Genomic DNA, 12965 nt, shown 5'->3' on the forward strand with positions numbered 1-12965 from the left:
GGGGGGTGGGGGCAGAATCCACCCGACCTCTGGGGACTCATGTAAAATCCTGACTTGAGGCTACCCTCACCGTGCCCACATAAATGTTTTTCCTCCAGCCATCTTATGTGTAGTTCTGGAACCCAAAATTGGTCTGGAGAATATGAGACTGCAACTACATTGAACTATTTTGGCCTCAAAATGAGGAAGAAAAACTTGAGTGTGTTCTTCCTCTGTGCTTATCTTTCAGGAGAGCTTGTGTAGACCAGTGAACATTCCAAAATGAAGCCAGAACTTCTGAATTCTTAACTTGTAAAAGGGCTGCCAGCTTGCTTTGGATCAGCACTTTAATTTTTTTTCTTGAAAGCTCTCAACAGTGCTGTAAGTTATAAAGAGCAGGTGTTTTCATTCTCATTTTGCAGAGAAAAATAAATAAATAAAGCCCCAGCAATTATACAGCTAGGATGCTGGAGACAGTCTAGAACCCATAATGCTTTCTACATCTCAACCAATATCCAAATTCAGATGCTGGCACGGTAATAATTTAAATGCCTTCGCTTCAGGTTTATTATGGTTAAGAATGTGTAGGGCCTCATCATTTAAGATGTTCTTAGAGAATATACTGAATTCACCTTCTGGAGTCCCCTGTTCCCATTTCCCACTGCAAAGAATAAATAATTTGAAAGTTGTATTATTAAAGACATCTACACAAAGCAAGACTTCTCGTGTGCGACTCTTATACCCTAAAATTGGCTAGAGCAGCAGAAAGAAAATAAAGCTTCTCTAAGAAAAAAAATTCAATCTCTCCTTACCCAAGTGAATGGGAAAATTGAGGGAAAAGCAACACGCAGGGTTTAACGCGTATTTGTAGCCGCACTTTTTGCTCATCGTGACCCACATTACCACTTTAAGCACCACTCCAATAGAGCTCACTGGGTTGGTTCTGCTGCCTTTTTGGAAAACTAGCACGGCTATCAGAGGCTAATGATGAAACCTGGCATTCTGATCCGCGAGCGCTGACTATGTACTCAGTTTTAGGAGTTTAAGGAGTAACACCTTATGCTACCTTACATAACAGTCAGACAATGTTAAAGTTATCATTTTATTCCCATTTTGTAAATGAATAATTGGGACACAGATTTTTTTAACCTGCCCAGTCACACTGTTTTAAATACCAGCCCCAATATCCCCGTGGCCACTCTGGGTACCCCTCCTTTCACGTTCAAATCTATTCCTGCTGCCTTTTGAAGTTGTACTTGTCATGAATTTCCCTGGAAATCCATGAATAAAATAAAATATTTGTTTTTGGTGTGTTTCTTTTTTAAGCACACCTGTGGGATAAATTGGGCTTCCCAGGCGGCAGTCGTAGTAAAGAACCCGCTGCCGGTGCCGGCTGGGTCCCTGGTTGGGAAGATCCGCCTGCCGGTGCCGGCTGGGTCCCTGGTTGGGAAGATCCGCCTGCCAGTGCAGGCTGGGTCCCTGGGTTGGGAAGATCCGCTGGAGAAGGGCACAGGCAACCCACTCCAGTGCTCTTTTCTGGGGAAATCCCATGGACAGAGGAGCCTGGCAGGCTCCATGGGGTCACAGAGAGTCAGGCACAACTGCAGGGACTGAGCATGCATTCATTGGATAAATCAGTCACGCTCTGGGGATTTTGGAAAGTCCTAGTGACAGGCCTGGAAATATGCCCATGATTTTCCAGCCAGTCACCTTCTCTGTGCCTACTCCTGACAGCTGACTTAGTGGGTGTAAGACCCAGCTGCCGTGAGCACGTCTGCAGCTGGAGAGGAATGAGCAAGCACCAGGGAGTATTGCAAAAGGGCCCCTGGCTCCTGTGAATCAGCCCCACTCTATCCCTTATTAACCTTTCCCCTCGCCACCATCGGGCTTCCCTCGTAGCTCAGTTGGTAAAGAATCTGCCTGTAACGCAGGAGACCAGGGTTTGATCCATGGGTAGGGAAGATCCCCTGGAGAAGGGAATGGCAGCCACTCCAGGGCTCTTGCCTGGAGAATCCTTTAGACAGAGGACCTAGCGGGCTACAGTCCATGGGATCACAAGCGTCGGACACGACTTAGTGACTAAACCACCATCATCACCATTATGCTGACAAACAGGACCCTCCCGTATCCAGAGCAGCTCAGAATGACACGTTTTGGGGTTTCTCTGTGTGGTTGTGTGTGTGGTGATATTATTCTAGGAAATGAGAGTTCCACGTTCCTCTAGAGGTTTGGTTCTCTAAACACTGTGGTTGTGCAAGCAGCAGAGGCCCGTAGTGCCCCACGAGATACGTGTCTGTATCCCCACCTTTTCCTCTCCTCCCCACTCTCTGCCGAAGAAGCGAAACAGGGATCTAGAAAGAAGAGAAGCACAGATGTTCTTGGTCAAGTGTATTTTCTTTAAAATAATATTGGGGACTAAAGTCTTCTGTGTAATTCCATTTAAGAGAAACAGATTATATTAGACTTTATTTTCAGACAACGTAAGAAGACATTTCTGGCAATTTAAGTTACTTACAAATGGAGTTTATTGTGTAAGAGGCGATAAAAATCGGAAATAAAGTGTTCTTTCAGAGGTTGCTTAACTATCTGACAGGAATATTGTTTTCCAGAGGGTTCTGCATGAGGTGGGAATCTAGCAGAATACCTACATCAGGATCACATGAGGTAGTTGTTTGAAATGCCAGGAAAATCTGGCTTCAACCCAGTCCCTTCGAATGGGGTCTGGGAATCAGCCATTTAGTAAACTCCCTGGTGACTTACATGCATTAAAGATTGGGAAATATTTGTCTAGAGTCTATAGTAGTACAAGATTGAGTCCTAGCTAAATTATACACAAGTGGGCCAGCACCTAGATTTCATTAAGGACAGCCTTGGGTCCATAATTGTATAATAGAGAGGCTTGGTTAACACCTGTATTGGGAGTTCTCAAATTTCCGTTTGAATAATGTATTTCTGGGTGTTGCACATTGAGGCCAAACAATACTGAAACACTGGCGTCTGGAACGGAGAAAGGCTGATTCCAAGGTCATGCTCACGCCTAGAGAACCTCAGAGTTACTGAAAGCTTTCAGCAAAGCCCGTTTAGAGCAAAAGTGAGGGAGGGACTCAGTTGTTGCAAACGTCTTGGTGTCAGAGCCTTTTTCTTGAAGTCAGGTCGTGGTCAGGTAACGATGGCCCTGTAAGTCTTGACCAAACGAATGCGCTGCTCTGTCCTGACAAGGAAGGGCGAGGTCTCGAGGCACAACGTTCGCCCTCCAGGGTCCTGGTCCTGGCTGAGAGGAGGCAGACTCAGACGCCAGGTCCCCCGGGGCCGGGTTCCCACAGGCTGCCCACATGGGGTGGGGGGACCAGGTCCCACAGACTGACCCGGCAAGACGGCCACCGCTGTTAGATTGCAGAAACAAGGGCGGGGAAGAGGTTCGTCGCTGCCTCAAGGCCTGGGCCCGCCGGGGGTCCTTGGTGAGGCTCCGGAGCCCCGCAGGGCACGACCCCAGCCTGTTACCTGGGCCCCCAGCGCCGCTGGCCCAAGTTGAGGTGAGCTGGAGGGCTTCCGGGAGGAGGCCTGAAGCTGCCTCTCACTCACTGTCCACCTGATGACCAGCTATTGGCCGCATCCCCTCACTCACAGCCCCTCCTGGGCAGCTCGTTACCTGCGGGCAGGCCCGCTGAGGCCCCACCCAGAGCTGAGCAGAACTGGACATGCTCCTGGACCTCTGCTTGCTTGTGGGTGGGGCCCGGTGAGGCACTGGCCAATGGCTGCGCAGGGCGTGTTGCCTGGTAACAGTGGGGCGTGAGAAGGCCCGACGGCTGAGCGCCGAAGGCTGTGCTCTCCACGGTCTGCTTCGTGGGGGCTCTCATCAAAACAGGCATTTCAGTCCTGACACCTCAGACAAGGGCTGGTCCCGAGTGGTTCTGATGTAGACGGACCAGGGAGCAAACCCGAGACACGGCGCCAAGCCGTGTCAGCATCCTGATAGTGAAGCGTTAGACCAATGAGAATCGAACTGGTTACAACTGACGGCTGCATGCAACACTGTTTCCGTTGGTTGCCACCACGTCGATGATTTTTTCATGAAAGTGATGCATCATCTGCTCCAATCCCTCCTCCTGCCCCAATCCCTCCCAGCATCAGAGTCTTTTCCAATGAGTCAACTCTTCGCATAAGGTGGCCAAAGTACTGGAGTTTCAGCTTTAGCATCATTCCTTCCAAAGAATACCCAGGACTGAGCTCCTTTAGAATGGACTGGTTGGATCTCCTTGCAGTCCAAGGGACTCTCAAGAGTCTTCTCCAACACCACAGTTCAAAAGCATCAATTCTTTGCCACTCAGCTTTCTTCACAGTCCAACTCTCACATCCATACATGACCACTGGAAAAACCATAGCCTTGACTAGACGGACCTTTGTTGGCAAAGTAATGTCTCTGCTTTTGAATACGCTATCTAGGTTGGTCATAATTTTCCTTCGAAGAAGTAAGCATCTTTTAATTTCATGGCTGTGGTCACCATCTGCAGTGATTTTGGAGCCCAAAAATATAAAGTCTGACACTGTTTCCCCATCTATCTGCCATGAAGTGATGGGACCAGATGCCATGATCTTCGTTTTCTGAATGTTGAGTTTTAAGCCAACTTTTTCACTCTCCTCTTTCACCTTCATCCCCAGGACTTAATAATTTTGTAACTAGAAGTTTGTACCTTTGGACCATCATCACATAGTTTACCCATCCCCACTCCCTTCTCTGTTTCAAGTTTCATTTGTATTTTCTAGAAAGGGGAAAAAAAAGTGAAGATGCCCTTTGAACTCTTGTAGATGGGTCAGTTCCACTGGATAGGGAGAAGCATACTTGGATGTGAATCAAGCCAGCTATCTGGTTGAAGAAGGACAGCTGCTATGGGTGGCCCTGGTTGGACCAGAACTGCTCCCATCAGGATTATGATTTTACCCAGAACAGTAAAGAAGCTTGTCCCCAGTGGAGCTTGCGAAGGCTGCTGCTTCCTGCGAGGGTGTGGCTCCTTCCCCCAAGGTCGTCCTCACCAGACACTGCCTTTATCCTAGCATCTGTCACTCTCCCCACGTCATCTTCCACAATCACCACCACAGTGGAGCCTCAGCACACACAGAGACTCAATTAAAGGCTGTTCCAAAGGCTGCCTTTGCCCACTTCTTTCATCTCATCCTGTGATAAATGCTCCAAACAAACAAGATGCTGAGAAAGGAGTAGGATCTTTGGCAGAACACAAGCGAGGGTTTGTGTCCGACCATTTTTCCCCTTGATCCGAGACCTCAGACGAGTTATTTCACACGACTGACTCGTCATTTCTCCATTTGAAAATCGAGGATTAGACTAGTCTAGCTCGCAGAGTCTTTGTGAGGGTTTAATGAAGTGATTTATGTGAACGCACACTGCCTAACCTCTGATGACTGCTGCGCAAATGTCAGTTCTCCCCCTGGGTCCCTCCCACCCGCCTCCCGGTGCCTCTGTCTCTGTCTCCTTCCCCGATTCCTCCATCCTTCCCGCCAGAACTCTCCCCCGCCTCCTCCCTGGGGCTCCTGTCTTTCCACCTTCCCCTCCGTCTCTCCCTCACCCTCCCCACGCATCCCAGGCTCACTTCTGGAACCTGAGCCCCTTTTGACAACTCTCTCCGCAAAGGTCACGATGCAGCTTTTACACTATGTCCCCCAACAGCCCACTTCTCACGGTATTTACCATCATGTCAACATCTACCTTAAAAAAACATCACTGAGGAGACGCCAGGGGAAAAACATACTCTGTGTTCCTGCCGTCTTAGCCCCAACCCGTGTGGCTTCTGATTTATCTAAATTTTAGCAAGCAAAGCCTTTTAAAAAAAAACCTTAATACAATTACCGGAAGATGCAAGACTTGTATTCACTGATGTGAGCATGCTACATAAGCACATACTTTTCTTGCCCTCAAGTTTCTCTGTGGAAGTTTGTGGTTGCTTCAGAAGCCACGCACACGCACACGCACGCACACGCGTGCACACGTGCACATGCACGCACACGCATGCGCACACGCACACACACACAAGAGTCGGGGCCACCACCCTGGGTCACAGAAGACCTGGGCTGTGTCAGCCACAAGGCCGCGAGCTTTCTGGCAAGCGGTCGAGCCCCTTGGCTGCCTGCAGAGAGGGCGCGCTGTCGGCCACTAGACGCAGGTGCCTCCAGAGCCCCTCCTGGACTCCCTGGGGGAGCATGACTCCCGCCAGGGGAGCCACCAACCGTCTCGCCTGCAGCGAGGCCTGAGAGGAACCGCCCCGGGGGTGGCCTCGTGCAGCAGAGCCCCGAACAGAGAGCTCCTGGAAGGCCTGCCACAGCTGAGCCGGGCAGAGGCCACACCTCCACACCTGGGGTTTCAGGGGATGAAAGAGCCGAACCTTCTAGAAAAAGCAGCGAGGCGAGCAGGACGGGGGTCTGTGGGCAAAGCCAGGCCTCCGCAGGCCCTGCTGCCTCAGGCGTCTCTCCCTTCTGTGGAGACGAGAGTCTGTGTATGAAATGATGTCAGTGCTGACTCTAGGGCTCTCCTTTTTTTCTTTACAGTTGATAGAAATTGTACATCCATATGTGATGTATTTGAGTATGACAGAAAATTAAATGGAAGGAAATAAAGACTTGAAAGTGTGTCTGTCCATGTTTTTCATTTTTGTGAGAAACCAATATACTCCCTTGATCTAGTTGCTAAGTCGTATCGGACTCTTGCGACCCCATGGACTGTGTAGCCCGCAGGCTCCCGCCTGTGGGATTCTCCAGGCAGGAATCCTGGAGTGGGGTGCCATGCCTCTTCCAATATACTTCCTTGATCTAGTCGCTAAGTCATATCTGACTCTTGAGACCCCATGGACTGCGTAGCCCACAGGGTCCTCTGTCCGTGGGATTCTCCAGGCAGGAATGCTGGAGTGGGGTGCCATGCCTCCTCCAGTATACTCCCTTGATGGGACCCCTTTTTGGCTAAGAACTCCCTCCGGGGTAGAGAGCGTGCTATGCCTTTGCTTTCAGTGGTGAATGTTCCACCGGGCTGAGGCCCCTGCACTCAGCGGCAGTCTCTTCTTCAGGAGGGTTCACCTGTCCTGAGGAGGAATCACTCCTGAACTGGGCGTGCGGGTCACGCTAACTGCTGCTGAAGAAGAGGCTTAGCTCAGCCCCGGTCCTCAGGGGCTGCTGAGTCCTTCAGGGGGCTGCAGCCGCGTGGCCGCCCCGTGTTGGGGTCCCTTGCTGTGACCGGCTGCGGCGTCCAGGAGCCCTCAGTGGACATGCAGATCCCTGAAAGTCGCCATGGTAACTGACCCATTCCCCGCAATGCGTCCTGACTGTTCTTCCTGCTCCAATCAGGCAGAAAAAAAAATCAGACTGTCATCTCTGGTTTCTAACTGAAAAGACATTTGAGCCCTGCGCCAGGGTCACTGCGTATATCTCTTGTTAGCTTGTTCAGAACCTGCATCCACAGAACAAGGATAAAAGACATTTCTGATTCTTGGTTCTCAAAGTGTGGTCTGTGGAACAGCCACAACAACTTCATCTGGAAGCTGGTTAAAAATGCAGGTTTTGGATTCCGGCCCGGAGCTGTTGAATCAGTGTCTGCATTTTAACAAGATCCTCAGGTTTACCTGTTACACTGTTTTTTAGGAACACTGGATACACACTGGTTCTTGACTCTGACTACCCGTGAGAATTACATACACAGCTTTTAAAAGCCAGATTCCCGGCCCTAACCTCAAAGACTTAGGTTTAGTTTGCCTGAGAGGACGCCAAGCACTGGAAATGTTTACTGCCTCTCAGGCGGCTGCACACTGCTCCGGAACAGCGGCTCTTAAAATGTGGTCCCTGAGCCGAAGCATCAGTGTCGCTGAGAACTGGTGAGAAGTGCACATTCTCAGGCCCCAACCTGAGGTTACAGTCGGAAACCTGGGGGCGGGGGTGGCGTGGACCCCAGGGGTTCAAGATGATTCTGATGCCGCTAAAATCTGAGACCAGCCCAGGCTGAGGCAGGTCTCAAGCAGGTGAAACTCGGGCTGTAATAACACACTGTTATATGGCACATGTTTAATAACATATACATCAGTGTCAACCTTCTTCTAGGAGACTCAGCATTTTCTATTTCAAATCTTCCTCTGTGTTTTAAAATCATACTGATGGACACAGAAAACAAACTTAAGCTTACCAAAAGGGAAAGGGTGGGGAAGGGAACATTAGGAGTTTGGGATTAAAGCATACATACTATTAACACTAAATATAAAATAAAAAACCAACAAGGACCTACTATATAGCAAAGAGAACTGTATTTAGCATCTTATAGTAACCTATAATGGAAAGGAATATAAAAATAATATATATATGTATGAATCACTTTGCTGTACACCTGAAACTAACCCAACATTGTAAATCAACTAATTTCAATAAAAAAAATTTTAAAGATAGAGAATTGAAAAGAAAAATAAATAAAACCAAACCGATAGATGAACATATCACTTTCTGATTAGAATCAGTTCAGTTCAGTCGCTCAGTCGTGTCCGACTCTTTGCAACCCCATGAATCGCAGCATGCCAGGCCTCCCTGTCCATCACCAACTCCCGGAGTTCACTCAGACTCACATCCATCGAGTCAGTGATGCCATCCAGCCATCTCATTCTCTGTCGTCCCCTTCTCCTCCTGCCCCCAATTCCTCCCAGCATCAGAATCTTTTCCAATGAGTCAACTCTTCATATGAGGTGGCCAAAGTACTGGAGTTTCAGCTTTAGCATCATTCCTTCCAAAGAAATCCCAGGGCTGATCTCCTTCAGAATGGACTGGTTGGATCTCCTTGCAGTCCAAAGGACTCTCTCAAAAGTCTTCTCCAACACCATTGTTCAAAAGCATCAATTCTTCGGTGCTCAGCTTTCTTCACAGTCCAACTCTCACATCCATACATGACCACAGGAAAAACCATAGCCTTGACTATGTTGACTTTGTTGGCAAAGTAATGTCTCTGCTTTTGAATATGCTATCTAGGTTGGTCGTAACTTTCCTTCCAAGGAGTAAGCGTCTTTTAATTTCATGGCTGAAGTCACCATCTGCAGTGATTCTAGAGCCCAAAAAAACAAAGTCTGACACTGTTTCCACTGTTTCCCCATCTATTTCCCATGAAGTGATGGGACAAGATGCCATGAGCTTCATCTTCTGAATGTTGAGCTTTAAGCCAACTTTTTCACTGTCCTCTTTCACTTTCATTAGGAGGCTTTTTAGTTCCTCTTCACTTTCTGCCATAAGGGTGGTGTCATCTGCATATCTGAGGTTATTGATATTTCTCCTGGCAATCTTGATTCCAGCTTGTGCTTCCTCCAGCCCAGCGTTTCTCATGATGTACTCTGCATATAAGTTAAATAAGCAGGGTGACAATATACAGCCTTGCTGTATATTGTCTATTATTGTCTGATTAGAATAGGCTCTCTTCATTCCCATTTCCTATTTCTACTGTTTAGCCTAATGATATCCTTGTGAAAAATTGTATTCCTGGGAGAGCATCAGTGCATCTGTTTCATAAGGTCTGCTTTGGGGAAAGATGCTGGTTCACTAGAAGCATGGCCTGAAAGAGAAGCTTCCCCACAAGACGACAGACAGCACGTACCAGGGAAAACCAACCCCATGTCTTTCTTAGTGTTAGTTACAGAGATTGTGATACACGAAACAGAAGTCAAGGCTTCATCTGTCAACACAGAGCCAGCCGCACGTGTAAGCCACAAGAGCGACTTCATGCTGTTTTGATCACATTCATAGAAAATAACTAACAACCTATAATCTGACGTGGAGAGGTGGTACCTACTGACCGGGAACTATCACATACAGAAGAATGAGAAGGTAAAGTTTTCTGTTATCAGAAATAAAGTGAAAATGAAAGTCGCTCAGTAGTGTCCGACTCTTTGTGGCCATAGACTATACAGTCCATGGGATTCTCCAGCTCCAAGGGAGCTTCCCAACCCAGGGATCGAACTCAGGTCTCCCACATTGCAGGCAGACTCTTTACCAGCTGAGCCACCAGGGAAGCCCCAGAACACTGGAGTGGGTAGCCTTTCCCTTCTCCAAGGGAGCTTCTCAACCCAGGGATTGAACCCAGGTCTCCCGCATTGCAGGCGGATTCTTTACCAGCTGAACCACCAGAGAAGCCCAAGAATACTGGAGTGGGTAGCCTATCCCATTTCCACGGGATCTCCCCAACCAGGAAATGAACCGGGGTCTCCTGCATTGCAGGAGGATTCTTTACCAGCTGAGCCATCAGGGAAGCCCATATTTATTCTCACGATGCCCATGCGGCAGCTGTGGGAAACCTTTACAGAGCTTCACTGTTGACATTAAACACCCAGCATAGAGTAATATATTATCACAGTAAATTCCCACCTGCTTGAGACCTGCTTCAGCCTGGGTTGGTTGCTTTGTCGTCCAGACTAGAGCAACCACCAGCCGTCGCTGGGGTCCACCGCTGGGATTTCGGACTCTGGACGCCTGGGGTGGGGCCTGGGATTGGGGTTTCTAACGAGTTCTCAGTGACGCTGATCCTCCTGGTCAGGGGACGGCATTTCCAGAACTGCTGTTTCTGAGCAGTGTGTTTTCACTTGTAAACGAGTCAATTTTATCTTTATATATGGGACACCTGTATTCTAGACTAAGAAGTCTGAATTTATCTAATACCTTTACAGAGATACATGCTGAAGGACATGTAAATAACAAGACCGGGGCTGCGATGAGCTGAGCTTTTAGCTCCTCTTTGTGCATTTTTGACTTTGGACATGATCACTAAATCCTCAAACTCGTCCTTCCCTCATCTCTGAGATGCACTGTGTTCATTTGAGAACTAGGAGCCTGTCCTATAGTTTACTTGGGTGTGACTTCAGGAGACACTGGTAGGGAAATAAGTCAAGGAGGGAAAGGAGGTCCATAGAAGGTGCATTTCTAACTACTTTGTATTGGATCATAGTGGATTAACAATGTTGTGTTTGTTTCTGCTGCACAGCAAAGTGAATCAGTTATATGTCTACTTTTCTTTAGATTATTTTTGTATATAGGCCATTACAGAGTATTCAGAAGCATTCCCTCTGCTATATAATAGGTCCTTATTAGTTATGTATTTTTTATATAGTAGTGCATATATGTCAATCTAATTACCCTAACTGGCACCCCAGCCTTCTTCTCTGGTAACCATAAATTTGTTCCCTATAGCTGGGAGTCTATATTTTGTAAATAATTTCATTTGTATCATTTTTTTAGATTCTTCATGTAAGTGATACATTTGTCTTTCTCTGTCCGACTTACTTCTCTTAGTATGATAATCTCCAGGCCCATTCATGTTGCTGCAAAAGGCATTATTTCATTCCTTTTACGGCTGAGTAGTATATTCCATTGTATATGTCTACCACATCTTGCTTACCCATTCCTCTGTTGATGGACATTCAGGTTGCTCCCATGTTCTGGCTATTATAATACTGCAATGAACACTGGGGTGTTTCCTTGTGAACCATGTTTTTCTGAAGATATAAAAGATGCATTGTTGGGCAGATCATCTCTCTGAGCAGCTGAGGACCGATAGCCTAGAGGAGCTCTGGGAGACACTGTAAGCATGACCGTAAGTTGTACCATCTGAGGAGGAAGAAGCTGGTGTCTTCATCCTCCAGCTCTCAGCGGCCAATGGCTGCAGGAGGCTTGCAGACATGCTACCCCCACAGCAAGCCCCGCATGCAAAGACAAAGCCTTAGGATCAGATGCTTGCAGTCGACTCCTGGGGCAGGGAGTGGAATGGTGTGTGACGGCAGAGATGGGCAGGACAACAGGAGCATCTGCTACCAGGGGTGTGTATCAAGTCAGTCAAGGGACAGATGCGTGGAACAGGAAACACTTAAAGAATTAGCAATTACTTGTGGAGTATTAGCTCCTGTGAAGAGAAGAACGAGAAGGCTAAGGAATACCCTACAGTGGAGGAAGACGCTCCAAGGAAGGAAAAAATTTGGAAGAAGCATTCCTCAAGATAGGAGCCAGACTTGGTTGAAGAAGGTGGCGATGGAGCCCACTGAATAGCAGAGAGGTTTGCTTGATTGCCTGGACCAGAAATGGCGAGTCTCTGGCCTGAGGCTGGAGGGCAACGAAATGCACGTGAGGGCTACAGAAAGCCCCCGCTTGGGGTGGGCCAGGTGGATCAAGGCTGGTGCCATAAATGGCAAGCCTGAACGCGAGTGTCCCTGGGCGCCTCACATACTGCAGGTCACTTTATACCACAGGAACCACCCAAGAAGCAACCCACAGAGCCAGAAGGAGAAGCCCCCCTTTTCTTCTGCAGCATCTGCAGTGAGGGGTGGATTTCCAGGTGAAAGATGATCACACAAGGTAACACTATTCACCTAAGATCATTCTGTGTGAAGTAAATGAAACGGCAAGCATTAAGATTCCTTTTTAAACTGTAAAGTTCTCCTTTATAGTATTTTCCTAGTGTGTTTTCATTCAAAAACATCATCCAAATCACTGCTTGGAATAAAGGGTTTTTTTCATCGATACCACTAATTTATTGTTCTATGTAAAGAAACCTGTATTGTATGGAGTTCTTAACAGGATTTGTAGTCTATGTAAGAATGTTGTGAATTGACTCCTGGGTTCATACACATCTTCTTGGGTGGCCTAAAATTCCTATAATGGGAGCAAGTCTTTTCTGTACAATTGATATGTGCGATAGATTCATTTTAATCCATAGAAGAGAAGGCTCGACCATGTCTTATTTCTTTTACAGCAAATGTTCTCAGGCAGCAGCAGCAGTAAGTCATATGGCTGGGGTACAGGGTGAGTGAGCCATCACTGAATAGCTAGAAGGTCATTGCTTCCTCCCCGCAAAGACCCCCTGGAAACTGCACGTCTGCTTACCCTGGTTAGCGTAGTCAGTCAGGGTTCAGCAGGGCACCAAGTCGAAATCCTCTGATAGAGCACACTCCTACCCTCCTCGCTAGTGTGAGGATGTG

General features: G+C 47.8%; 1 long non-coding RNA gene across 1 annotated transcript; it reads right to left on the reverse strand.

The window, feature by feature from the left end:
* Positions 1-2426: 2426 nt before the first annotated feature.
* Positions 2427-3667, reverse strand: LOC129645066 (uncharacterized). The gene is made up of 2 exons (XR_008711159.1): positions 3345-3667; positions 2427-3250 (listed from the first exon to the last, which is right to left on the reverse strand). It is a non-coding gene; the product is annotated as an uncharacterized LOC129645066 (long non-coding RNA).
* Between the last annotated feature and the right edge of the window lie 9298 nt (positions 3668-12965).

The sequence above is a fragment of the Bubalus kerabau genome, chromosome 2 (genome assembly GCF_029407905.1).
Source record: "Bubalus kerabau isolate K-KA32 ecotype Philippines breed swamp buffalo chromosome 2, PCC_UOA_SB_1v2, whole genome shotgun sequence".
NCBI classification, from domain to species: Eukaryota; Metazoa; Chordata; class Mammalia; order Artiodactyla; family Bovidae; genus Bubalus; species Bubalus kerabau.